The sequence below is a fragment of the Chelonia mydas genome, chromosome 10, assembly GCF_015237465.2.
Source record: "Chelonia mydas isolate rCheMyd1 chromosome 10, rCheMyd1.pri.v2, whole genome shotgun sequence".
Lineage (NCBI taxonomy): Eukaryota > Metazoa > Chordata > Testudines > Cheloniidae > Chelonia > Chelonia mydas.
The window spans coordinates 59,616,259-59,642,806 of NC_051250.2; the positions used below are offsets into that span (position 1 = coordinate 59,616,259).

Sequence of the window (26,548 nt, forward strand, 5' to 3'; positions counted from 1 at the left end):
CAATGTGTGAGTAGGTAAGGGAGGCGGACTGGGAGCCCCCTCCTTAATTTCTGCCCTGGTCCCCAGTGTGTCTAATGCCAGCCCTCATGTAAAACAGGGAGAGTACTACTTAAATAGAGCTGGTAACTTGATGAGGGGAGGTCCAGGGGAGAGGAGCTAGGGAGAGTTCCCTCTCCCTGGGAAGGGCCTAGAGGAAGGTCTGGTTGTTTGGAACTGCCTATGACCAGAAAGCCAAGTTAAAGGAGCAGGGCTAACTCCTGTGGTAGGGCCCTAGGATGGAGAGAAGCCCCAGCCTAGGGTCTGTGAACCAGGGAATGAGAGAGAAGCTCATGAGGAGTGAAACACCACTTAAAGTGGTACTTACCCTCCACAGCAGGGAAAAGTTTTTTTGGGGGGGGGGGGTCAGTACCCCAACAAGGGGGAAGAATTGAAGTCGAGCCCCAGGAGGGGGACCTTTGGTAGGGCTGAATCTTGGAAAGGAACTGAACTGTTGTGTGACTTGGATGGAGGTCTGAGCCACAGAAGAGCCAGTGAGAGAATCGTAAGATAAGATCAGCTGGGACGGCGGAGAAAGTGGCTACTAGAGGCAAAATCTCCTGCAATGCTGCATCCGGGCAGGAGGGGGAACCTTTAGAGGTAAAGATGTGCCCTTGGAGATACAAAAGCAGATTGCTTAGAATAAAGTAATTGGAAAAGGGGAGAACCCCTTAGCATCCATGAACTTTAGACTCTTTTCCCATGGAAGTCTTTGAAATTGCTTATTGCAAAATGTGTATGACACAGATAAAAGTCAGCTGAATGGTTTTAGATTCAAGTTTGCTTTGAAGGCCATAAGCTTCTCAAAGGACTTTTGGAGAAGCAAACAGTGACAGCCCAGACAAGTCCCAAGATTGATATGAAAAAGGCATTGGACATAGAACATAAGAATTTAGTGTCTGATTTCAGGGTCCAATACCTCTTACTGGATGATTAAAAGGAGGCAAAGATTTCAGAGTTTGTTGTCTGGATCTTTCTTGGAGGTGATATAGAAACTGTCATATTGGAAGCCAAAGATAGAGGACTATATCCTCGTACTTGTCAATATTAGCACTGTTCTGCATTTTGACTGAGTTATACAGTAGAATTTGGAGATGAATCTTATGTAAATCCAGCATGTGTTCAATATTTGTTAGGTTGTGTGCTCGTTTAAGATGGATAATAGCTTTTTCTACAGCACAAACTTTTGTTAAAAAAAATTGGTTTTGGTGAGAGCAGTTTCTACTACTGATAATCCAATATCTGTGAGAAACATGAACTTCACCTTTAAAAATATATTTAAAGGTAGTTCAATTTTGAGTTACATTTTTCTAGAATGCATGTGTTATATGCACTACAGGATACCAATAGAATATTAATAACACCTTCTGGGTTTTTTTTCAGTATGGGATGGTAATGCAGATGTGCCATATATTTGGTATGAGTTTAAATTTGTGGGCAGAATAAATTATGTTGTGAATGTCTATTATGTATTAATGGAGAGTTAATATTCTTTTCTGACCTTTAAGCTGTGGTCTTAGTGCATCTTTACTCAATATTTTTTATTAATGAGACCTAATATAACCGTTAGCATACAGAGAATTCAAAACAGTGTAATTGCATGTAGAAATTGCCCAGCTAATAGAAAACTACAAAGTAATGAGTCAGATGCTCTCAGAAGATCAACATTCTGTGGATTACTTTTAGTACAATTGGAGCTATTGTCCAAAAGAAGCATGAGAAAATTGGAATTTTGAAATATTTTGATAGAATGTTCATTTTGGTACAAAAGAGAAAGTGAAAGGGGTATTATGAGATGGCTTTCAGAGAAAGCGATAGCGAGAGTTGAAGAAAGACTGGCAAACTATTGGAATGGTTAGTTACCCTCCCTGTCAAAAATGTATGCCTTATTTTCAGTCCAAATTTGTCTGGCTTCAACTTCCAGTCATTGGATTATGTTATATTTTTCTCTGCTAGACTGAAGAGCCCATTATTAAGTATTTCTTCCCCATGGAGGTACTGTAATCCCGTCACCCCTAACCTTCTCTTTGTTAAGCTAAATAGATTGAGCTCTTTTTCTCAAACACTATAAGGCTTGTTTTCTAGTCCTTTTAATCATTCTCATGGCTCTTCTCTGAAACTTCTCCGGTTTGTCATCATCCTTCTTGAACTGTATATATCAGAACTTCAAAGAGTGTTCCAGCATCAGTCATATTAGTGCCAAACACAGAGGTAAAATAGCCTCACTACTCCCACTCGAGATTCCCCTGTTTATGCATCCCAGGATCACATTAACTCTTTTGGCTACAGCATAACATCAGAAGCTCATGTTCAGCTGATTATCCACCATGAACCCCAACTCTCTTGCAGAGTCACTGCTTCCCACGAGAAAGCCCCCCACATTCTTTGGACTACATTCTTTGCTTCTAGATGTATACATTTTACATTGTTTGCTTGTGCCGAATTTACCAAAGTGATCCGGATCTCTCTGTATCACTGACCTGTCCTTTTCATTATTTACCATTTGCTAATAGGGTGTTACATTGTCAGTTTAGAGCTTCAGATTCATGGACTGACAGAACTCTTATCCTGGGAACTTAAGAGCATTATTCTTTTGGTTTACACAACCCTGGTTCTGAAATAATTGAATGACTTTGTGCAATCTGCAGTATCACTGAAGTGAAAGTATTTTGAAATGGGAATGACAACTTTATCTAATTTTATTTCTTCAAAAGACAGTAGCAGTTATCTAACATATCTCCTGGATAAGCTTCATCAGCAGGAGTAGCATAAACAGTTCTCTTTTGCTTGAAAATTGGTTGAATTAATTGCCTCCTGCCAATAACCAAAAAGCACAGTAGTCAATTCAAATATCCTGCAGCTGAATGTTCTGGTCATTGTGAAGTCTACTTTGCCTATCTCTGATTAAAGATAGTAATTATTCTGAATATGTTGTAGACAATGAAAGATCAAATGTTATTCTGAGGTTTGGTATTTTAGTATTTTTTAACATTATTCAGGGTACAGTATCTACTGAGTTTATTGTAATCAAGATTTTTATTCAAGATGAATCAAATAGCTTTTGGGAAGGTACCTGGATGGCTCAAATGAGTTGAACAGGTATTTTGTGTCCTTAGTTTTCCTCTGCTTTGACCTGTTTTACCCTTCATTTTTGTATTTCCAAGGAGTATTGTTTTTGAAAGAAATTCTTTGGGGAATATCATTTGTGTCAGAAAATGGTAATGGTGATAGAGGGGCCTAGATGAGGCCTGCAAAATGTTTATGCCTGGTCTTATTTAGCATCCTCCCTGATGATTTGTGAAATTCACTGAAGGTACTAAATTGGGAGGTATTGAAAACACTGTGGAGTTCAGGAAAAAAATAGTAAAACGAGCATAGGGAAGCTTAGAATAGGTCTGGGAAATACAAAATGAGATGTAGCTTGGAACAATTCAGCTAAAAAATCTAGTGAAAAAGCAATATAAATACAGATCTACACTGGGAGAGAGACACCTGAATATCAATAATGCCAGAAGAGACCTAAGAGTGATGAAGAACTACACTTTAAGTAGATATTTGCAGTGTACAAAAAAAATGCAACAACAAAAAAGCCATTGTGATTTTTGGATGGACTGTGCAGAGGCATCCTGTCTGGGATCTAATCTCTTCCTCTGACTGGTAAAATTATACCTGGCATATTGCATTAATCGCTGGTCATCTCGTTACCCCAATATAGAGAGGAATTGGGAGAATTCTTGGAGAAGTCATAAAAATGACAAGGAGTCAGAGCTGACATGTGAGGAAATATTAAAGGAACTTAACACAGGTTTCAGAGTAGCAGTGTTCGTCTGTATTCGCAAAAAGAAAAGGAGTACTTGTGGCACCTCAGAGACTAACAAATTTATTTGAGCATAAGCTTTCGTGAGCTACAGCTCACTTCATCGGATGCATGCAGTGGAAAATACAGTGGGGAGATCTATATACACAGAGAACAGGAAACAATGGGTGTTACCATTCAGTGGAAAATACAGTGGGGAGATTTATATACACAGAGAACAGGAAACAATGGGTGTTACCCACTCTCTTTACAGTGTGTATGGTAACACCCATTGTTTCCTGTTCTCTGTGTATATAAATCTCCCCACTGTATTTTCCACTGCATGCATCCGATGAAGTGAGCTGTAGCTCACGAAAGCTTATGCTCAAATAAATTTGTTAGTCTCTAAGGTGCCACAAGTACTCGTTTTCTTTTAACACTTACAGTTTGCCTGAGTGACAATATGTGGGGACATATTGGTGTACAAATTTCTGAAGGGTAATGATATAGAAGAAGATAAGTGAGTTCTATAATGAAATCAAGGGAAGAAAAATTTAGCCTGAGTATCAAGAACGCTTACTCAAAAGTGAGTTATAGAAGACTGAAGAGTTTTCTTATGGAAGTTTCATCACCTGGGACATTTTGAAAACTACAAACTAGATACATTTAAGGACTAGACTAGACTAGCTCTAGAATATAGAGTAGGAAACAACATCCATGGATAGATGGCTGGACTCGATGGGCTTACTGCAATAGTTCCTGTCCATCTCTGATTTCTGTGAATATATAGTTTGATTGGCTACAATGTTGATGGGATTCTGAAGACCCCTTTTCTTGATCTGCTACTTAGGTGAGTGAAACTCACTTTAAAAAATGTCTTGTTTAAAATGAGAAACAGCTAATGTCTAATCTAAAGTGAATGGGATACTTTCCATCAGTTGTAGTGGGCTTTGGAAGACACCCCAATGTATAGTATATACACAATAACTTGGTATTAATCATTTTTCAAAACAATGTTGTTACAGCAAATGATGTTAATAACCTGCAATGGTAAAACGGAACAGATTCCATTAAGCGTTTATCAAGTGATTGAATGTAACTCTATGGGCATGCTCATCCAAACAGCAAACTTCAGAAGATTGACTATCAAAATGATACACCATAACACAACTCTGACTTGAAAACAAACCCGCCTTAACATTTCTGGATGGTTGTATCCATGGAAACTACGCCAACCTAAATAAGCTTTTTTTCAAATGAACATGCCTTTGCTCACAGTGTTCTTTAAATTCAGGGTGAGATCCTATACAACGTATTATGGTGGTTTTTGGCAGATATGTTATCAGCTAATTAGTGCAACATTAGTATTTATGTTTACTTGTTGACTTCTTCTCATGTTGCAAAAATAAATGAACCATGCATTTGCTATTAGTTTTTATCACATTCCTGATTGGTTTTAATAAAGTCTGCCTCACTTTAAATTTGGAAGGTAATCACACTAAAAATATTAACTACAAAACTGTGGTTTGCATTTTAAGAACGTGATTCTGTTGATAGAGTAAATTGTTACGTAGCATTTATAGAATGCCATGAAGGCATGCAGTGCTTTTCAGAATATAAGCATTTCAAAACAATGAAAGATCTCAATTGTTTTCTCAAGTTTATATAGTATGTATCTTGCACAATGTTCTCTTCTCTCCAGGGTAAATCTGTAACATGTTTTTTTGAAGGACAAGGGAAAATTGTATCTAGTGTAATTATGGAAGGATAATTGAGCAAATGTTGTTTTAGAAATTGTGTGTGTCCATTAGGGAATCTTAATGAGCTGTTATAAATCTGCCAATCCAGCAATAGAATTAAAAGCCGTGGTGGAAAACAGTGCATCAGAATTCCAAAAATCAAATTAAAAAAATGTTTTACTGATGTTGGTGCACTGGCATAACTAAAAGCACTTACTGTAATGTAGCACATATATGTACCAACAGCTAGGGCACAAGGACCTGATCCAAAGCCTGTTGAAGTTATTGATTGAAAAATCATGACAACATTGAAGTCATAAGAATGGCCATACTGGGTAAGACCAATAGTCCATGTAGCCCAGTATCCTGTCTTCCGACAGTGGCCCATACCAGATGCTTCAGCGTGAATGACAGAACAGGGCAATTATCGAGTGGTCCAGTCCCAGCTTCTGGCAGTCAGAGGTTTAGGGTTACACGGAGAATGGGGTTGTGTCCCTGACCATCTTGGCTAATAACCTCATGGACGTATCCTCCATGAACTTATCTAATTCACTGGCAAAATACTATTGACTTCAGTTGGGCCAGGATGTCATCCCATGGAAAGACTCCCATTGACTTCATTGGGCTTTGGATCATATAAGGATTATGGATTTTATGAATTATTTTCTTATTAATCTACTGCTAACATAATTAATATTCTTTGTCTAGTAAACAGTCCTCACCATCTCAAATTTATGTGACTTTTTCTCCCCAATGTGAAAAAGTTTACAGTCCAAGTCAAATATGATACATGGAGCAGTTCAAACACAAGAAGGTAGGTCAACATCAATGTGCGGATTAGTGAATGAATGCTATACAAAGACTTTTTAAAAAACTTCCTTCTGTGCTTTTTTTTAAAATGACACATAACAGAGGCCTTATGTTTATTTTTTTCTTTCTAAGTATCAAATATGAGAGGTCCAGTCTTCCCTGGTTTGCTGGTGGACTTCTTGGAGGTTTCTGAGAACGTGCATTTTGAGATCTCTCACCTTAACTGAAGGAGTGGCTTGCTGAACCCTTAGCAGAGATTTTCATAGAATCCTAGGACTGGAAGGGACCTTGAGAGGTCATCTAGTCCAGTTCCCAGCACTCATTGCAGGACTAAGTATTATCTAGACCTGCCCTGACAGGTGTTTGTCCAACCTGCTCTTAAAAATCTCTAATGATGTAGATTTCACAACCTCCCTGAGCCATTTATTCCAGTGCTTAAGCCTATTGCTTCTTGTCCTATCCTCAGAGGTTAAGAACAACAATTTTTCTCCCTCCTCCTTGTAACAACCTTTTACATACTTAAAACTGTTATCATGTCCCCTCTGTCTTCTCTTTTCCAGACTAAACAAACCCAATCTTTTCAATCTTCTCCAATTTGTCCACATCTTTCCTGAAAGGTGGCATCCAGAACTGTACACAATACTCCAGTTGAGGGCTAACCAGCGTGGAGTAGAGTGGAAGAATTACTTCTCATGACTTGCTTACAACACTCCTGCTAATACATCCCAGAATGATGCTTACTTTCTTTGCCACAGTGTTATACTGTTGACTCATATTTAGCTTGTGGTCCACTATGACCCCCAGATCCCTTTCCGCAGTACTCCTTCCGGGGCAGTCATTTCCCATTTTGTATGTGTGCAAGTGATTGTTCCTTCCTAAGTGGAGTACTTTGCATTTGTCCTTATTGAATTTCATCCTGTTTACTTCAGACTATTTCTCCAGTTTGTCCAGATCATTTTGAATTTTAATCCTATCCTCCAAAGCACTTGCAACCCCTCCTAACTTGGTATTGTCTGCAACCTTTATAAGGTGTACTCTCTATGCCAGTGGTTCCCAAACTTGTTCTGCCACTTGTGCAGGAAAAGCCCCTGGCAGGCCGGGCTGGTTTGTTTACCTGCTGCGTCCGCAGGTTTGGCCGATTGCGGCTCCCAGTGGTCGTGGTTCGCTGCTCCAGGCCAATAGGAGTTGCTGGAAGTGGCGCGGGCCTGGAGCAGCGAACTGTGGCCACTGGGAGCTGCGATCGGCCGAACCTGCGGACGCGGCAGGTAAACAAACCGGCGCGGCGCGCCAGGGCTTTCCCTGCACAAGCGGCAGAACAATTTTGGGAACCACTGCTCTATGCCATTATCTAAATCATTAATGAAGATATTGAACAGAACCAGATCCAGAACAGATCCCTGTGGGACCCCCCTCGTTATGTCCTTCCAGCATGACTGTGAACCACTGATAACTACTCTCTGGGAATGGCTTTCCCACCAGTTATGTACCCACCTTATAATAGCTCCATCTAGGTTGCATTTCCCTAGTTTGGTTAGCCCAAGTGTGTGGTAGGCATTGGAGTTACATGAGTGCTGACAAAAACGGTTGTAAATAGTCTGACTAAAAATTCCTTCCCCATGCCATTGCTTAGCTTAAAGTCTCTTGCAACACCATAACTTCCATAGTTTTCCAGGTGCTATAGTGTCTTCAGAGTAGACGAGACCTGAATTTTTAATGTTTTCAGGATCTTTTTATACTTGTTAAATAAGCAAGTAAAAATACATCTATTTTTTCAAATGTTCAGGATTTCCTTAATGGGGATTTGAAAGAGTGGGGGGGGGGGGGAGGGTGTTTTGTATTCAGGAAGTTGGACAATGTGATGTATCACAGGTACCATCTTAGTTATTTTATTACTTACTGTGTGCTATTTACAAATGATACAATATGAACGAATGGCTTGAGAGGCATTATATTCTGTATTTAAAACTAGCACCTTGAAAGCCCTTTAATATATTCACATTTCACTAAAAATTCAAAGCCATACATAATTAACAAGAAACTCTGTAACTAAAAAGATTGCTATAAATTATGGATAATGGGGACAGGGGGGAAGGATATACGGTTGTGTCTAAAAATAGATACTTGCTTCTGCCCAGTTTTACTAGTGTGGCTATGTTTTGAATTTTAGTATTTGTTGTGGATTGGGTAAACCATTTTTGATATTCTAGCAGATGAGAGTGTGGAAGAAAAGAATTACTGCTACTGCTGTGCGACAAATCTGACAAGAATTTTGTGACAAGAAGTGTGGATTTAACTATTAGAAGATAAAGCTAATATGGTGGAAAAATACATTGAGTTCAGTGTTAATACTGACAGACCCAGTCACTGAAATTAGAACAGACTTGTAACATTTTTGAATTTATATTAATCACTGGATTGCAGTAGACTGTAAAATACATCCACTGCAGTTTCGTAAGATGAGCATAGACAGCAAATCCTTTCTCACCAAACACATAAATAAATTCGAGTTTTGTCCTCCTGTTTTTAAAATGGCATTGTCTATAACATTATCTGTGGCCTTTCCCCTTTATCTTTAGTGCTTGATAATTGTACTGGAGATTTTTATGGTTCAAAGTGTGAAAGCTCAATATGATGCTCTGAACTGAGCTGAACGTAATGAACATAGTGAACGTAATGAAGATAGTCTCTGTCTCGAGAGGATTACTCACCAAGATATTATGAGTGCTAAAGAAGAAAAGGCACAAAATGCTGTTGATGGGACCCTGCCTCTCCTTATACACCTGAGGACCAACCCACACTCAGGTCCTCCTGAGAACTCATTCAATCCACTAAGCCTTTCAGCAGTAATATTCCAAAAAGAGGGAGTATGGTAATGATTAGAGCAGGGTGGATTGATCTAAATCACCACGTGGAAAGTGTCAGTTTAAATAATCAATTTTAATCAACTTTTCCATTTGTACTTGGATGCATTCTCACTGGTTGATATAACCATTAAAACATCTTGATTTACAACTAAACAGAGCCATTACGCTAGATTTGGTACTTTTTTTTTGCTGTAACTATGTACATTTATTTAAGCAGCAACAATGTTTAATATTTTCAGATTCTCATTAATTAATTGTACATTTTTAGTATGTTAGAAAATGGTGAATGATCTATTGCTTATTTGCTAAATAATTAACTTTCTGGGTCATGACTTGTATCAAGCTGCATTATGATGGTAAATGGAATTTAATTAAACACAACACCATATACGTTTTATTTTTTATTAAACTAAACAAGCTCTTAATACAGTACCTGATCTATTGTGCCATATTTATAAAGCTTGACTTCAAAAGTTATATGTTTTTTCTCCTGATTATTTCTTTATATAAAAAACCAGCCTTTACCTCAGTCACCAATAGAAGCTCATGGATTTGGCATATTTATTTTTATTGAAATGTTTTAAGAGATTATAATAAATGTAGGCTTTAACATATTTTGTATTAAATTCAGATCTCATTTTAAGCAGGTTTATTTTAAAAAAGAAAAACACTAATTTAAATAAAATAAAATCCAATTTAAATGAAAAAATCCAACTTTTTTTATCTCCCCCCCATCCCCAAACAAACAACAAAATAATCAATTTTTATCCACTGTGGATTAGAGCTGGTTGAATAATGATTGTTTGGTTCAGTGACATAATTGAAAAATCCAGAAAAAAATTGTTTTGAGTCAACCTGAAATAACCTATTTTTGTCTTTGTTTGTTTGTTTTTTGTTTTTCAGGCCTTAGCAAAAACCTGGGGGAAAAAATCCTGTTTTTGGTGTATTTTGCCCTTTTAAAAAGTTTAAATCTAGCTAAATTTCTAATTGAGACATTGTTTTAAAAATTTTATTTTGGAAATCTCGAAACAAAATGTTTCATCTCTTTCAGATACCTCTCTCATTTTTATTTTGCTGAAACTATTTGACGAATTTGTGAACAGTTTTGGTTGATCTGAAATGGCATTTTTTGTCACACAAAAATTCAACCAGCTCTAATCTGATGACATTAACACAGAATGAGGGCACAGTTCTGAAGTGCAATTTTAAGCAAAAGTCCTATTGCAATTAGTGGGAATTTTGACAGCGTAAAGACTTTCAAGATTGTGTCTCCTATACTCTGTATCACTAAGTGATTGGTTCTTCAATCTGTCTATCATATGGCCTATGTCACAGAAAAGTGTTTGGTGCCATATTTTAATTTCTATTTGAATAGGACCAGGCACTCTTTAAATGGCTGAGAAATAACAGTGATGGCAGTTTTTATGTTGTTAAATGACTATGGAATGCTTTACGTTATAGACAGGCTGTAGCAGGGTCGTCACCTGCTCCTGCCTGGAAGGGCTTAAAACAGCCCTGGGAGAGGGCTGGGACAGGAGACAAGCTGGGCTGATTGGGAGGCAGTCTCAGCTGTGCCCATGACCCAACCAGACCCAGATGGTCCTATAAAAGCCAGTGAAGCCGGGAGCAGAGAGACTCTCTCTAACCTGTTGAGAGGGAGCGACCTGGCTGCTGGGAGCATACCAAGGTACCTGAGGTGGAGCAGGGCTGGGGGAAGGCCAGAGGAGCTGGGGAGCTCTGGCCTGGAAACCCCCCAGGCTGCAGGCCTAGTGGAAGGCCAAATATGTACTGGGGTTGCAGAGGGCAGCCCAAGGGGTAGGCAGAGGCAGCAGGGCCAAACCCCGTTTGCCTATGATGAGTGGTGCTTATGCTGCAGTTGGCCCTGGGGAATGGGGGCTAGGTGATGACTGGCAGTGGCCATAGACTGAGGCGAGGTGGCGGTAGAGGGTTGGGGGTTCCCCAGGGAGGGGAGACCCAGATCTGTGGGGGCTACTGCAGGTGGCAGCACCCCGGTGTGAAAGGGGGCACCGGGGTCCAGGAGGGACTTGGGGCCCAGCAGCAAGCGGGACACTGGCCTGCAGAGGGTGCTCCGGAGGCTGGAATGTTAATTCCCTGGACGACCAGCAGGAGGCGCTGCAGGGGTGAGTCCCACACCACCACACAGGCCAAACAGAAAGTGTTGGAAGGACTGCAGCTAGGTTATGAGAGAGACACGGTCGGTGAGGTAATGTTTTACTAGACCAAATTCTGTGGGTAAAAGAGACAAGCTTTCGAGCTACACAGAGCTGCTCAGATCTGGGAAAGGTAGTGTCACAGCTAAATACACAAGGTTTACACCTCTGCAGTTATTGGACAAAGAAGAGTTAGTGGGTTACAGATTGCTATAATCTAAATATGCCATAACAGAGGCAAAACGTGCAGACATATAACACCGCTGCTACAATGATCAATATCCCCCCATAAGGCACCTTTCAAGATCTGTGGGTCCTACACATGCATGTCACAACATGTGGTGTACCTCATCCAGTGCAGAAAATGCCCCAACTACTTACTGTGTAGGTGAAACCCAGACAATCACTATCTCTGAAATGAATTTACACAGAAAAATAAGACAAAACAGACTCTTATCTGTGGGCGAACACTTTTCACAAAATGATCACTCCATTTCTGACCTCTCAGTCCTCATCCTCAAAGGAAATATGCACATCATCTTCAGAAGAGGAGCCTGGGAGCTTAAATTCATAACTTCATTCATAACTCTGCTAGATCCAGAAATGATGTACACATTACAACAATCTGTAACTCACTCTTTGTTCTATAATCGCAGAAGTATTAATTGCCCACTTCATTTTGAATGTTTTCTTGCAACATATGTTAACTCTTACGCTTAATCTGTTCCACCTTTGTATTTCATTGTGACATGCTAATTACCTTTCCCAGACCTGAAGAATGGCCTGTGGAGCTTGAAATCTAGTTCTTTCACCAACTGAAGTTGGTCCAATAAAAGATATTATCTGACCCACCCATCTCTCTCATATCCTGAGACCAACCAGCTGCAACATCTCTGCAGCAAGGTTAGGTGATGGCTCCCTGCCTATCTTTGAAATGTCTGACATTTGCTTGCCATAACATTTGATCATCTATAATTTCTGGTTTAGGACTCCTTCTGTGCTAGACATGGTTATAATGTTATTTAATTGGCCAGTGTGGATATGGTATTTCTAGCATTGTAACATACCATTCATGATCCCCAGTAACTCGGCAAAGGAATGGGTCATTGCTGCTGCTCTCTGCTTTATTTACACTTGTATTGCCATTAAGAAATTGACATTTGCTATACTGATGTATTTATCTTTACAACACTGTTTGTGGTATTCTCTGATTTTAGAATGGAAAACAAACACCTCAAATATGGTATGGTGCCCATGGTGGCACACTTTATGCACTTGCACTTTGTGCTGCAGTTGAATTTATTCACTGGGTGCCCATCAGTTGCCTTACATAAAAGTATAATTGTACTCCACCATTATTATAAGGTTTCTGTTAAATAGCATCACTGTGTTAGGGGCACAGCCATCACTTGCATTGCACTATATGATAGCTTAGTGGCCTGTGCCTAAAGTTTGCAATATCTAAACTTCCTGGAACCTGCAAGGGATGATACACCCTCTATCAATCTGAAGTAGATACATTGAGTACCAAGAAGTTTAATGTGTAGGTTTCTGTCATCTGAGATCTTCAGAGCTGAAGATTTGTTTGTTCCGCATAGGTACTAAAATTCCCAAGGAACTTTTCTGAAGATGAAGTTTATCTCTACTGTCCTTTTTCCTTCCCCTCTCTGTTTGTTTGTAAATATGCCCCCTATATTGATTTTTAAAGTGCCACCATTTGTGGGGAGGGGGAGCAGAAAGGAGCAGTGTGTGTAAATGTTAAATTGTGATAATTGTTAGTCTCTAAGGTGCCACAAGTACTCCTTTTCTTTTTACGGATACACACTACTACTCTGAAATCTGTAATATCAATATCTCTTCATAGCACTCAGGTCTTCTTGGAATTATGTTTGTATGATGAACCTGCAGCTTATTCATCTTGTCATGTAGCTCAGGCATATGACTAGATTAAGCTAACTGCTTTGTGCACACCAGTTTGCACAAAGGTATGCATCCAACAGTGATTTATTCTGTCTTTGCTAAATTGCTACAGAGAGCATTGTAAGGGTTTTATGAAGAGTTCAATGGCAAACCACAAAGCAAGTGGGAGAGGAGAGAGAATAAAGAGAGAGATGAACAAAGAAATACAGAAATGAAAGCATGGAGAAGTACAGAAATGAAAGCATGGAGAAAAAAAAGAGACAACTACCTTCTTTGATGGAGAATGAGAAAGCGATAATCACAGAATTACATAGTTGACAGCTTATCTCCCAGGGCCAACTTGTAGGTTATCATGAAGGTAGCATTGTAAATCAGACCCTTGCAAATCATGTGGTGAGAGAGATAAATTCAATGAAGTAAACAGGCAGAATGCCATTTGACCTTGGATTTGTAGATCTAATGGACAATGACAGCTGAGCAGTGTGTTCGATGCCAGCTCAGACCTGAGCAATCTACACACTCAACAATCTGCTGAGAAGCCGCAGATGTACTTGTGTAATTCCTTTTTAAGAATAACCACTGTAATATCTGCATTGAGCATTAAATATATTCACAGCAAGAAAAGGCTTTAGTTTTATTAACCATGAAGAAATCCTCATGAAGCTGCCGTTAATAATGTACTAATGCCATGATGCATCACATCATTCTGTGTTAACTTTCCTCCCAGAATAGCATCTGAAATGGAGAATGGGCCCAAGAGTGTCACAGTAGTGGAGGAGCCTGCACTATGTGCAGAGATTTTTTTTTTTTTTTTTTTTAGGAGTTTGTGGTTAAGATGAATATTTTGTTCTTAGCACCATCATTTTTTCTCCATCACCATTGCAGCCTGCCAGCGTAAAATCCATTGCTGTTTGCACTTGTGCCGGTAGCGGTATTGGTCCCAGGATATTAGAGAGACAAGATGAGTGAGGTGGTAATTTTTTTTTTATTGGGCCAACTTCTGTAGGTGAAAGAGAAAAGCTTTCTAGCTACACAGAGCTCTTCTTCAGGTCTGGAAAACGTATTCAGTGTGTCACAGCTAAATACAAGGTGGAATAGATTATGCAGCGTAGGTCATTACACAAATAGCCTATATGGCAGACGTGGTTAAACAATCTGTTCCACCTTGTATTAGTAGCTCAAAAGTATGTCTTTCACCAATGGGAGTTGGTCCAGTAAAAGAGATTACCTCACTTGACTTGTCTTTCTAATATAAAAACCTGCCTTTTGCAAGCTTAGCTCAAAACCTGCACAGGTATACACATGCGCACACACATGAAGTGCTGCATGGAAATGAGATTTTTGATCCAATACAAACTGTTGTGGTGACTCTAGCACACGTATGAAAAATTGTTCATAATTGACTTCCCAAAGAAAATGGATGTAGATGGAACTAACTGGTAAACCCCTCAAAATAAACATTTGTGACTTCTCCCTTAACCTGACTTATGTAGCATCAGTTTATTGTGGATCAGATTAGTGCAGCATATTTACAAACCACCTTTTACCCTGTAGTAATGCTGTTGACTTCAGTAAAATTACTCCTTATTTATACCAGGGTTAGTCAGGGAAGAATTAGGTCCTGTACTGTACATAAAATACATGGCCACAATAAGAGATGACTATTGGCCTCAGATTTGTATTTCCTGGCTTCAGTAAAGTGTTGCAACTTTGTTGTGTAAATGTATTTTGTGTGTGTTAACACAGCACACAGAACATATTGCATCTATAAAATACCTATAGGTATTTCTTAGGGAATTTATTAACTATCTACCAAGGTAGATTCTCTCTGCTGTGCTGCAACAGATATTCATTTCACTCTCTTCATAATGTGAATCTTTTAGACTTAACTAACACTGGCTGCTCAAGAGACCTTAATATTCAGTTCAGTTTTAACAATGCAAAACTTCCAGATATTCCCTTACTATTAAAATCAGATGGAATAACTGGAGTCTGTAAAAGCTTGTGCACCTGTATTGTTAAGGCTTACTTAAAGGTATGCCAATCTTACTCCAGCCAAAACAAATGTCAGTAATGTTGACTGAATACTGATGAGGCAACTGTATACAGTACGTAGAAAACTGACCAGCCATGTACCTAAAGACTTTAACTTAAACGTGTAAATAATTGGGTTAAGATATCAGATAGTAAGGTTACCTGTGTTTATTAAATCAAGTTGCATTGACTAAGAAATGACAGTATGTTTACAGAAAGGTGATACATGCCAAATGGTACCAGGCCTGTCCGCTCACACTGGTCCAAGTTAGTTTACGATCTGTAGGTCTTTACACCCTCTTGTTTCTTTTATATGACTGTCTGCAGTTTAGCGTCAGCTAGTCAATATTAAAATGTCATTTCGTTATGTCTACATTTCCTTCATAACAACCTGTTTTTAATGCTACATCTTTATTATGCTTTAACTTTACCAAGAACCTAACAGCTTTGACTACTTTTAATTAGCATGGGTTCAAACAAGAGTCTCAACCAATCATTTCATTGTCCTTTTTGGTGGGGTATTTTTTTCAAGCTTTACATTTTCCACAAGATGATTCATGGCCCCAGTGATAAAATTCATTTGCTATCATTTAACATTGCTTCTCCTGGCTTACTTGATCCCTCAGCAAGTGGGGATGGACTAGACGACCTCTGGAGGTCTCTTTTAGCCAGAGGTGACATGTAGCTGTGGCTAATGAGGGCGGGGGCACAAATGAAAGGTGCTGGGGGGGGGGGTCATGTGCCCCCACCCCCGATTTCTGAGGACACTGCCGGCGGGGATGCCCAGCAGTGAGGAGGCAGCAGTGGCTCCCCCTGGCAGTGGCACACTCCATGTGTTCATGCAGCGTGGGGAGGGAGGAAGCAGCAAGGCAGCTAGCTGCCCCCGAGCTGCTGCTCCTCACCCACATGGGGCTGCTTTGCCTTCCTTGCTGCTGGAGTCCCATGCATTGCCTCTGCCTCCACCGCGACTCACCTTGGTGGATGGTCTGCAAAGCAGGTAGCAACGCTGGGACTCCAGCAGCAGGGAAGGAGAAACGGAAGCTGTAGGGCTTGGGGGGAGGAGCTCAGCTGGCAGCCAGCCGCCCTGCGGCTTCCTCCCTCCCCAGGCTGCAGGGACACAGGTGGCTGCCAGGGGGAGCACTGCTTCTTTGCTGCTGGGTGTCCCAGACAGAGATGTCCAGAGAAATCTGGGGGGGGTGTGTGTGTGTGTGGGGGGGGGGGCACATGACCCCACATGCTCCCCATGCCTCTCCTCTGCTTCTAGCCCTACATTTCCATTATTCTGTTTATCTAGGTGTCCAAACATTTTGAGAGAGAACCATTTTTTAGTATGAATAGATCAATGATTTACTAATCTCACAGGTATGGGTGCTAATTGGGTGTGGGGCCAATGATTCTCCAATTTCCCATGACAGTTTAATGGGAGCCCCTGTGTTAGACCACATAACCATACTGTTACATGTGTCATGCTTACCCAGTGTTATGTTCATTGGTCACATATTTTGCTTATGACCAAACTCTTTGGAATCTTCCAGCAAAATATGTTCGAAATCAGTTTGCGCTCCGAGCCTCATGTTTTGAATGCACAAATGGTGAAGTAAGCATTTCCTTGGGCTGATGTGGGCTTTAGCATGGGCGAACAAATATGCTCACACTTATCAGGCCCACTGGAAATTTGGTCTCTTAATGTTAACTTTGTGTAGTTAACAAAATTATAGAAGAAATGGAATTTTACAAAGTGGTTTGGATTGTGAAGTGCTATCTGTACTGAATGAACTCGTTGCTTCTAAAAGTCTCCTTTCCATGTAGAAAACTGTGAAAAGATAACACGATTTAATAATAAATGTTTACTAGGCTGGTCATAATATCAATATATTGGGTTGCACCACATTTTAAACTTTTTACCACCCAGTCCATAGGAGAAGCTAAACTATTCAACTCACATATTGCCCACAGGCCAAATAATTAAGACAAATGGCATGTGAAATTGTGTGATGTGATTATAGAAGAGCAGCTTTTTATGATGTTGACAGTTTCAGTGAGCCTTCTGCAGAAACCTACACACCAATCATCTGATTAAGTATGCAGAATAAGATTAGGAAAAAGGGGAAAAAATAGCATGTCTATTGAGATCTCTCTTCAGCAGGTGTGGATAACCTGGTGCCAAAAATCTATCATGCTGTTTGTGTACACATTTGTAGTGTGAAAGCCATACATAATAAGATATTTCAGACTGCATGGTGAAATTCTCAAATTGCAGTGAGCCTCAGTTGTCATCTCCTAATTTTAAATTGTTTCTAGTACCGTGTGTCTCCAGGAACACCTAATGCATTTAACAGTTGCAAACATTTGCAAGGAATATACAATGAAGGAAAAGTAAAGCAAATCCAATCAGATTGCGTGAAGTTGCAGACAGATCATAAATTAAGCAGTGATAAGGTCAAGCAACAGGGTCATTAATTAGATTATTATGGTCATTTAAATTGTGAGGTGACAATGCTTGAATAATTTTAATGTGTATCACTTTTGTACAAATGATTAGATTTAACACAGATTATATCACTACTGTTCATGAAGCCTTTTCTTCACAGGGGTAGGTGGCTAGTGCACATTGAGCTGATTAACTTTGTTTGGGAGGGAAATGAATGCCCTGGCCACTAGATACAGGATTATTTTTGTTTTTGGAAGTACAATTCCTACAGTTAGGCCCTGGATTTTAAAAGTTAAAGCTTTGTATGTAGACCCAGCCAAGATTGTATCCTCCGTTAGATGGCCTCTTTCTTCCCAATAGAACTTGAGCTCATCTCTATTTGTAATTGGCAGCTCCCAGCTCAGAGACTTCTACCTGCCCAAAATACTTCTGGCCTGATTCTGATCTCCCTTACATTGGTATAAAACAGGAGAAGTTCCTCTGAACTTCATAATTACACCAGTATAACATTGGTATAAATGAGGTCAGAATCACACATTGATGGAGTATTTTCCCCACCTTAGAGCATATGTTTTGAGATGGCCTGAAACTGCTGGGCTCTCTTGAGTCACTGGGCAGAACAGTTCTCTTCCTGAGTTGGACCCAGCGCTCCCTGGACTTGAAGTCAATTGTAAAGTAGGACAAAATTTGGCCCGTGGTGATTGGGGCCAGCTTGCCAACCCAAAACGTAAGTCTGCCTGTTGTTCATTGTCTTCCTTAACTTCCTCATTACTGGCAAAAAGACCCATACTGTTAAAGACAATTGAACTTCTAATTTCGTAAACATACATATGCAATTTAAGTCAAACTAGTTGATGACTGTTGCTGGAATTACATTGTTTTCTAGTAGAAACTGACTTGGGAGAGAATCGTTTTCAACCTTACCAAAAGTGTCTTCCATTCTCTTGTGGAAAAAAAAATAGTGGTCTGTGGTCTAGATTTACATCAAGGCAGCATAAACCAGATTCTGCCCCACCTTTTGTGGGGGTTTTTTCTTTACTGTTTTGGAATATTTTTCTCTCTCTCGTTGAACATAGAATCTCTGTTCTTAGGGTTAAGCTGCTATAATACTTCATTTTCCTGTGTGCATTTTATTGCATATCTTCAAGGGTTAGGCAAGCTATTTAGCCTTAATTCATACCACCAAGTGTGGCAAAGAATTGGACCAGTATAGTAGTAGTAATACCTTGCTCATATGTAGCACTTTTTCCTCTGTAGATTTCAAAGTGCTTTACAAAGGAGGTCAGTATCATTAGCCTCATTTTACAGATGGGGAAACTGAGGCACAGAGCAGCTCAAGATCACCCAGCAGGCCAGTGGCAGAGCTGGGAATTGAAATGAAGTCTCCTGAGTCCCAATCCAATGCTCTATTCACTTGGCCAGTCAGCCTCCCACTAGCATGAAATGAAGGTGGATCTGTCAACGTTTATTTAAAATGCTTGTACTGTTCTTCCATCTATTTAAAGTCATTGTTTAAAGGTAAAGTATGGTTAGAATGATACCTAATATGTTGCATTACTGGCAGGCTCTCATATACTACGTTGATGAGGGTGGTATAAGAACCTATATAGACTAGCATAATATATGATGCATTTTTACTATTATAAATCAAACCTCTGTCTTCTCATAGTAGAAACTGCTAGGAAGATAATTACATTGCCAGTATGGGCTGAGCTCACAGGTGTTTTTTTAACTGCTAGTCTTTCGTATTACTACTATCCCTTTTTACAAAATCGCTAAGAATAACAACCTCTTCCATGTGCTTCTTACCGGGGTCATGGGGTGGGGATGGAGGCTCAAGTGGCTCACGGTCAGCTTTCTAGGCCAAGGTCAGTACCAGAGGTCAGAACTTGTGCTGGGGTTCCATGTTCAGAGCCAAAGTCAATGCTGGGAGTTCAGGAGGAAAGAAGCAGAGTTGGTCGTGGTGCTGCTGTGTGGACTCTTCCTGGTGTGTCCTCTAGCCTTATATAGATTCAAGGGGCCAGTCAGGAGCCTCCAAGATGGCTGCCAGTCGGGTGTCTCAGGCGGGATTTCCCGTAGTGTATGCTGGCTGTGGGTTTCAGGGAGCAGCTGGATTACAGTTGCTGTGGCGGCGCAGAGGTGTCCACTCTCTGGCCACTTTGCTGATCTGGGTTTGAGTCCCGTCGCTCCTGATGTATTCCTGCAGCTACCAGGGCACTGGCTTTCCCAGTCAGTGGTTGCTTCATTTACAGACTTCACTTCATTTACATACTTTGAATGAGAAGTCAGCACCATTATATTAAAGAGTATCTATTTTCGGGCTTCTCATCTTTACCCCGTTTGAGTTCTGCACACCCATGCAGAAGAGGGTATGAGTGTCTTTCTCCTGGCCCTCCTGTGCCTCACAACTTTTTCTTTCTGCTTCCTCATTTACCTCTGCTCCTCCAAGCTCTGTCTGTCCTGGTTCTCTGTCCCTTCCCTCTCCCCAACAAACAACAGGTTTGTGTGGGAGGTGCCATGGTTATAAGGGCCCCAGAGGCTAGGGTCGTAGTTGCCACCATTCTGGTCTGTGAGCGCAGGCAACAGTGATGAACTGACTCTATTTTCACTCCCTGTGAACCAGGCAAATCCAACAGGATGCAATCAGTCCCTTCTCATTCCCAGAGCAGTGGGGAGTGATTCATTGCTCAGACTTCTATAGCCTTTGTCTGATAGATGCTCAAGCTCCCTGTTGGGCATGGGAAACAAATTCCCTACAGACAGCTTTCATCCAGGTCCCTAGATCCAACCATGCCCAACACTTAGAGATGTTTGGATTCAGGCCTGGGACTTGGGACCATCTCTACTTAGAGGCTAATTCTTTTTTTGCATTTTAAAATGGATCGTGAGTATTCCTCTGTGTAAGTTTCCACGTGCCTTGGCATTTAGCAGTACTGAAAAATGAAGCATTGGAATAGCATGAGAGAAGCTGATCTTGCTGTGTCTCTGATCCAGTCAAAATCAGGGAGAATTATATGTCTCACTAGTCATGGGAGTGGTTAGCTGACATAGATAGGTATGCACCTCGCATTAATAGGTACTAATGTGCTAATGACATTAATACGGTATATAGGTGTTGGGAAGTTATGTTAACTGAGTGCATTATGCTCTTCTCACAATTCTGTTTACCCATGTCAAGTATCCCACAATAATTTGCTTAACTAAATCAGCTTGGCAAGATACATGAATATTCTACCTGTGTACAAACTTAGGAGGTGCCTTCATGCCTGTTGGTATCTGGAATGTAGGGTCCACAACGAGAGAGAAGGAAAGATACAGAACTGGTACGAACTGGTCAGTTAGAACTCAGTGATTTATGGAAAGCTCTCTAACTTGTAAACAGTCTGGCATAAACAGAGGTAGTTTGCGGGGCCGTATTTTAGAAGCACACCTTCTGTGTTAAGGTGAACTGCACGCTATGAGAAACAAGCTTCCCAGAAGGAAAGGTATCGTATTAACTCTTTCTTTTCTGTATTCTACTGTTTTGTCTTTAGACAATAAATTTGGCAAAGCTTGATTATTTGGTCTCAAACATTTTTAATATCAAACTGCAAGTGTAGTCAAGCATTGGCCATACCTTTAACAAGAGTGTTTTCTCAGGAGATTTTCAGATCAGTGCAGTTCAGAAGGTGCTTTTCTGAAATGAACATTTCCTCATCATAATGCATGGGGAAGAGCAGGATCACAACAACAAGTGACGAGATGTTTTTCTGTAACAACAATCAATCAGAGCTGTCTGCGCAGAGTACAAAATAAGGTTCTATCTTGCACAAATCAATGGAAAGCTGAGAGTCAGGTGGTCTGATGATAGTTCCCCCTTTAATCTACACTCAAAATTTCTACGAACATCAGGGAGCTTATATCCCAGTGCACTTTATGAAAGCTTGAATGCATCATCATGCAATGCCACAAAAGCCCAAATCAAATGACAAGATGTATCTGTTTGGCATTTATCTGCCAGAGGATCGCATTGTTTTCCAATATCTTTTTGTGACAAGGCAAAGAAATATTTTCTGGGTACTATTTTTGTCATTAGTACTGCTGCCGATCTGGCCTCCTCACTTGTGTCCCAATTCATCAGCTCTGTGCTATTCCCCTGCATGTAACAGCAAAAGGCTCATGTGTTTCCTGTGCTGTGCAGAAGGAGAAGATGTAATTCTGCAGACCTGAAGCCTTTTCTGGGGCCAGAGAGGCTCATGAGCCACATCTTAATTGTTTTTTATTTGCATCAGCCAGGGTTCAGGCCCCCCCCCCCCCCATTGTGTTTGGTGCAGTGCAAATGTGTAGTAAAAAGACAGGTCTTGTCTTGAAGGCCTTACAGCCTACATAAAGGGGAAATGTGACCACAGAAGAGGTTTTCTACCAGCCCCCATCCACATAACCTTGACTGTCTCCTTTGTGATCAGGGCATATAGAAAAAGACAGAGGCCCTCTAGCAGCCATTTTAATTGGATGTTCCTCTTCCTACACAACTACTGCCCATGTAATAAAATAAAATCAGTAGTTGATGATGATAAGAGTAGGAAGGTGGGAAAGAATCCAGCTGGCAGCTGCAGGGGATTTTGGTTGTTTCTATATCTACCATTATATTATGGTAAGGGGGGGTGTGTGGAACGGCACGTAAAGTAGTTTGCAGCTGACAATTGTGCACTCTGCGTGTTTGCTTAAGTGTAAGGATGTGGTTTAGTCCCATTCGAATCAGTAGGACTGTGATAGGGCTTCCAGTGTCCGGGCAGCCTAGTGGCTAGATCACTGGGTAGGGGGGCCATCGGGGGACCTGACCCCTCCTTTTCCCTCAGTTCCTGGCCCAGGGTCCTGTGCTGCTCACATCTAAGAAGTGGAGCTGGATCTTTCTCCCAGCAGTGAGGGAGGGTTCAGGATGCTTTCCTGGGCTGCCCCCTATGCGTGTCCTTAAATTTGGGGTGTGGCCCCAATAGTCCAGTTTCCCTGCAGTTGGGGCTTAGCTGTAGGTTCCCCTTAGCAGGGAAAGACTTACTCATTTCCCACGGCTGCATGGCTGGCAGGGTGCCGGTCTGTGCCTTCAGGCAGGCAAACAGAGAGCCCCTGACTGAGCCAGGCTCCCTTCTTTTCTCCCTCATCCAGACTTGGCATTGGCTGCATGTATAACGGGGTGGGGCTAGCTGAGCCCACAGGTTTTCTTTAACCCCTGTTGTGCCAGGCAGCAGTCTCTCTCTGCTCCTTCACACATGACCCCACTTGGGGTCTGACCCCCCCCCCCCCAAACTGCCCTCCACCATCCCGGGAGAATAAGTCAACATTTAGATGGGCTCTCCTGGTCCGGTGCTGGATGTGGAAGGAGAAGGGTTGGAGGGAAAGGTGCCACCTCATGATTCTGGGGTTTGTGTCCTTCATAGCATGCAGCTAGTGGAGAGGGGCATAGTCAGTGACTAGGGTAAAGTGTGTAACTAGAAGATAACAGAGCGAGTCCGCAGCCCATTTTACTGCTAAGGCTTCCTTCTCAAGTACGGAGTAGGCCTTCTCCCTCGGGAACAGCTTTCTACTAATGTAGAAGATGGGGTGTTCATCACCTCCCACTACCTGGGATACAATGGCTCCTAGTCCAACGTCCAAGGCATCGGTCTGTAATAAGAACTCCTTAGTGAAGTCAGGGCTATACAAGATGGGTTACTGATAGAGCTGGGATTTCAGAGTTTGAAATGCCTCCTCACAGGCTCTGGTCCACTGGATCCTCTTAGGACTCTCATTCTTGAGGAGATTGGTAAGCAGGGCTGCAATGGAGGAGAACCCTGGAATAAAGCAGTGGTAGTAACCAGATAGTCCTAGAAACCGGTGTACTTCCTTTTTTGAGGAAGGAGGGGGGGCACAGCTGAAAGACTCCTCAACCACCCCCAACGCTAGCATTGACTGGAGTTCCTGTTTCATGGTCTCTGTCAGTTTCTGGGGAAGGGGCTGAGGGTTGGGTCGAAAAGACGGAAGAGAAGGCAGTGATCAGTTACTGCGCCAGACTTCTCTGCTCTGGGGTGAGATTGTCTCCAATCTTGACCCCCTCCCAGAGTTGAAGCTTTGGCAACCTGGGGGCCTAGTTCAGGCTCTAGTGGGTAGGGAGCTATTAGTAAGCCTTCCTGGGCTTTCCACGGTTTTAAAAGGTTCACATGGTAGATTTGTTGTACTTTATGTTTGTCGGGTTGCTTGATCTCAAACTTCACCTGTCCTACATGCCGGATCACCACACCAGGGTCCTTGCCAACAGGTGAGGAGCTTCAACTATGAGCTGGACAGCAACAAGAGTACATGATCACCAGGTTGAAACTCCCGGATACACGCCTGTTTATTGTAGGCTGCCTCTTGGGTTTCTTGGGCATGGAGGAGGTTCTCCCTGGCCTTCGAGTCTCTCCCGCAGGTTCAAGACATATTGTACCACATTGTTGGGTTTGGGATTGTTGTTCCTCCTCCATTTCTCAAATTAGGTCCAAAAAACCCCCAGGGTTGCCTCTCATATAAAAGCTCCAACGGTGGAAGACTGAGGAACCTCCCGGACCGCGAACAAAAGAGGAGGGAGTAGCTGGTCCCAATGTCGAACATCTGTTAGGATGAATCTTCGGCGCATCGCTTTTAGGGTTCTGTTAAAGTGCTCTACCAGGCTGCCTATTTGGGGGTGGTATACGGATGTTCTTAGAGTCTTGATTTTTAGAAGCCAGCACAGTTGCTGGATTGTCTGGGATTTGTTAAGATTTCCCGGAGCACCCCGACTCGGAAAAAGATATTCATAAGCTCCATTGCCACCCTTCTGGCATTCATAGAACATACTGGCACGGCTTCAGGGAACCTGGCCACATAGTCTAGCATGACTAGAATGCCTTCTCCAGAGGGATGACTGTCAGCTCCAATCCGCTCAAAGGGTACACTCATAAGCGGAAAGGGGATCAAAGGGGCTTTCTCAGCTGCCTGAGGTGTGGTGAGATGGCACTCTGGGCAGGAGGCACAGAAATCCACCACCTCTCTACAGAATCCTGGCCAAAAGAACTGGGCCAGAATCTGAGCCAGTGTCTTTTCTTTCCCGAAATGCCCAGTGGTGGGTATGGCATGGGAGAGTTGCATGAGCTCTTTCCAGCAGAGCCGAGGCACCTAGAATTGGTGTCAAACCTCTCCGGTCAGTGGGTCCTTCTTAAACGGTTGAGATGGTTGCCCTGAATCTCAAAATGGGGGAACCATCCCGTTTGATGGGGTTCAACAGTCTCCCCCTTCACCGCCGCCACCTGGGCATCTGCTTGACTCAATGTGTCGTCCACCTGTTGTTCTCCCACAGTCAGAGAGGCGACTCAGAATCTCTGATTCAGGTAGTGGGGATGGCTCCCCTTCCGGCTGGCTGGTCTTGCTGGTCTGGTACTGAAGACTGGGATGTCCCTTTACCAGGGTCTGCAACCTCCCTCACACCTGCGAGGGTTGGTGCTTCAGGTCATTCTGTGGTTGGAGGTAGGAGCCATCGCCCATTGGAAGGGTGTCCCACAAGCTTGGTTATCAATTCTCCAAAATAGCTCCAGTTCCTGCCTAAAAAAGCAGAGTAGGCAAATATCGGGGTCAGCCCAACCATCAGGGGCTCTTCGTGTCTCCCCACCATTAGTCACTTCCATGCGAGGGTAGGATCTCATGTCCCCATGCATGCACTGTAACATGATGGTGCCTTGAGTTGGGCCAGGATTAGGCACCACTGTACATCATACCAGGGTCTAGGAACACCCTAAGTCAACTAGCCCCACTACTTCTCTACCATTCAGCCACAGCGGGATGGTCAGCTTTGCAGGGTCCCCAAGGCGTGCTCATGCTCACGGAGTCCAGATCTTCCCAAAGCTACATTCCATGTATGGACAGTCTCTGGAGCAGTGTCCAAAATGGCCACACGTGAAACACCGGTCCTGATTTTGGGTGGTGCATGGGGTTTCTTGCCTGGGTATCCAGGTGGCCTGGTCATGATGGGTCTCCCCAAGTTCTGGGCTGAACGAGGGCCCTGCCTGGGCCTCCAGTGGACCTGTGGTCTCCCGAACAGGGGTGCAGGTAAACGGCTCTTGGCCTCTGAATTGGGGCAGCCTGGTACCCCTCTGGAGCCCAGGTAGTGGGGGAGGATGCTGACGTTCCTCATGATCCTGGGGCCCATGGGTAGCTCTGTCCTTTAGGGGCACAGGGCTGTTAGTTCCAGTTGACCTAGAAGGGGGTATCATCACAGGGGACTTGGTGGCTAGGCAGTTCTTCATTAGTTGAATGGCATCCATCGTGGTGTCAGGGTGATGCTGCACCACCCATTCTCTTCCCTTGGGGGTAGAATCTGGACAAACTTCTCTAGCAGGACCCACTCAGTGACCTGCAACCCCATCTTTGCCTCTGGATTGAGCCACCTCCAGCATGAGTCACACAGCCTCTGGACAACCAGGCGGGGTTGGGCCCCCGACAGGTACCACTTCCCCCCCGCCCCAAACATTGCCAGAACGTTTCCTCCAAAATATCTAGGGCATCAAGGATTATTGCCTTGACCTGCGCATAGTCCTGAACTGCCATGGGGTCTGTTAGAGAGCTTATTCCTTCACTCCCCCACTTCCCTGGTCCTTCTCGCATGAACAGAGAGCAACAATACCCGAAGTCCGAAGGTGCAAACAATTCGATGTTTATTGGGATGAACTTCCAGCAAGCTTAAATCCAAGTTCCTTTTTCCTTATTTTCGAATCCCAACTTAC

General features: G+C 42.3%; 1 long non-coding RNA gene across 2 annotated transcripts in view; it reads left to right on the top strand.

Annotated features, from left to right (window-relative positions):
- The first annotated feature begins 6,321 nt into the window (after positions 1-6,321).
- The window catches only part of LOC122461892, a 118,421-nt gene continuing 98,194 nt past the window's right edge, over positions 6,322-26,548 (top strand). Inside the window, exon 1 of one of the 2 annotated variants that reach the window (XR_006284137.1) lies at positions 6,322-6,385. This is a non-coding gene — a long non-coding RNA (uncharacterized LOC122461892). The remainder of the gene's footprint in view (positions 6,386-26,548) is intronic. The other variant, XR_006284138.1, reaches the window with a different exon arrangement.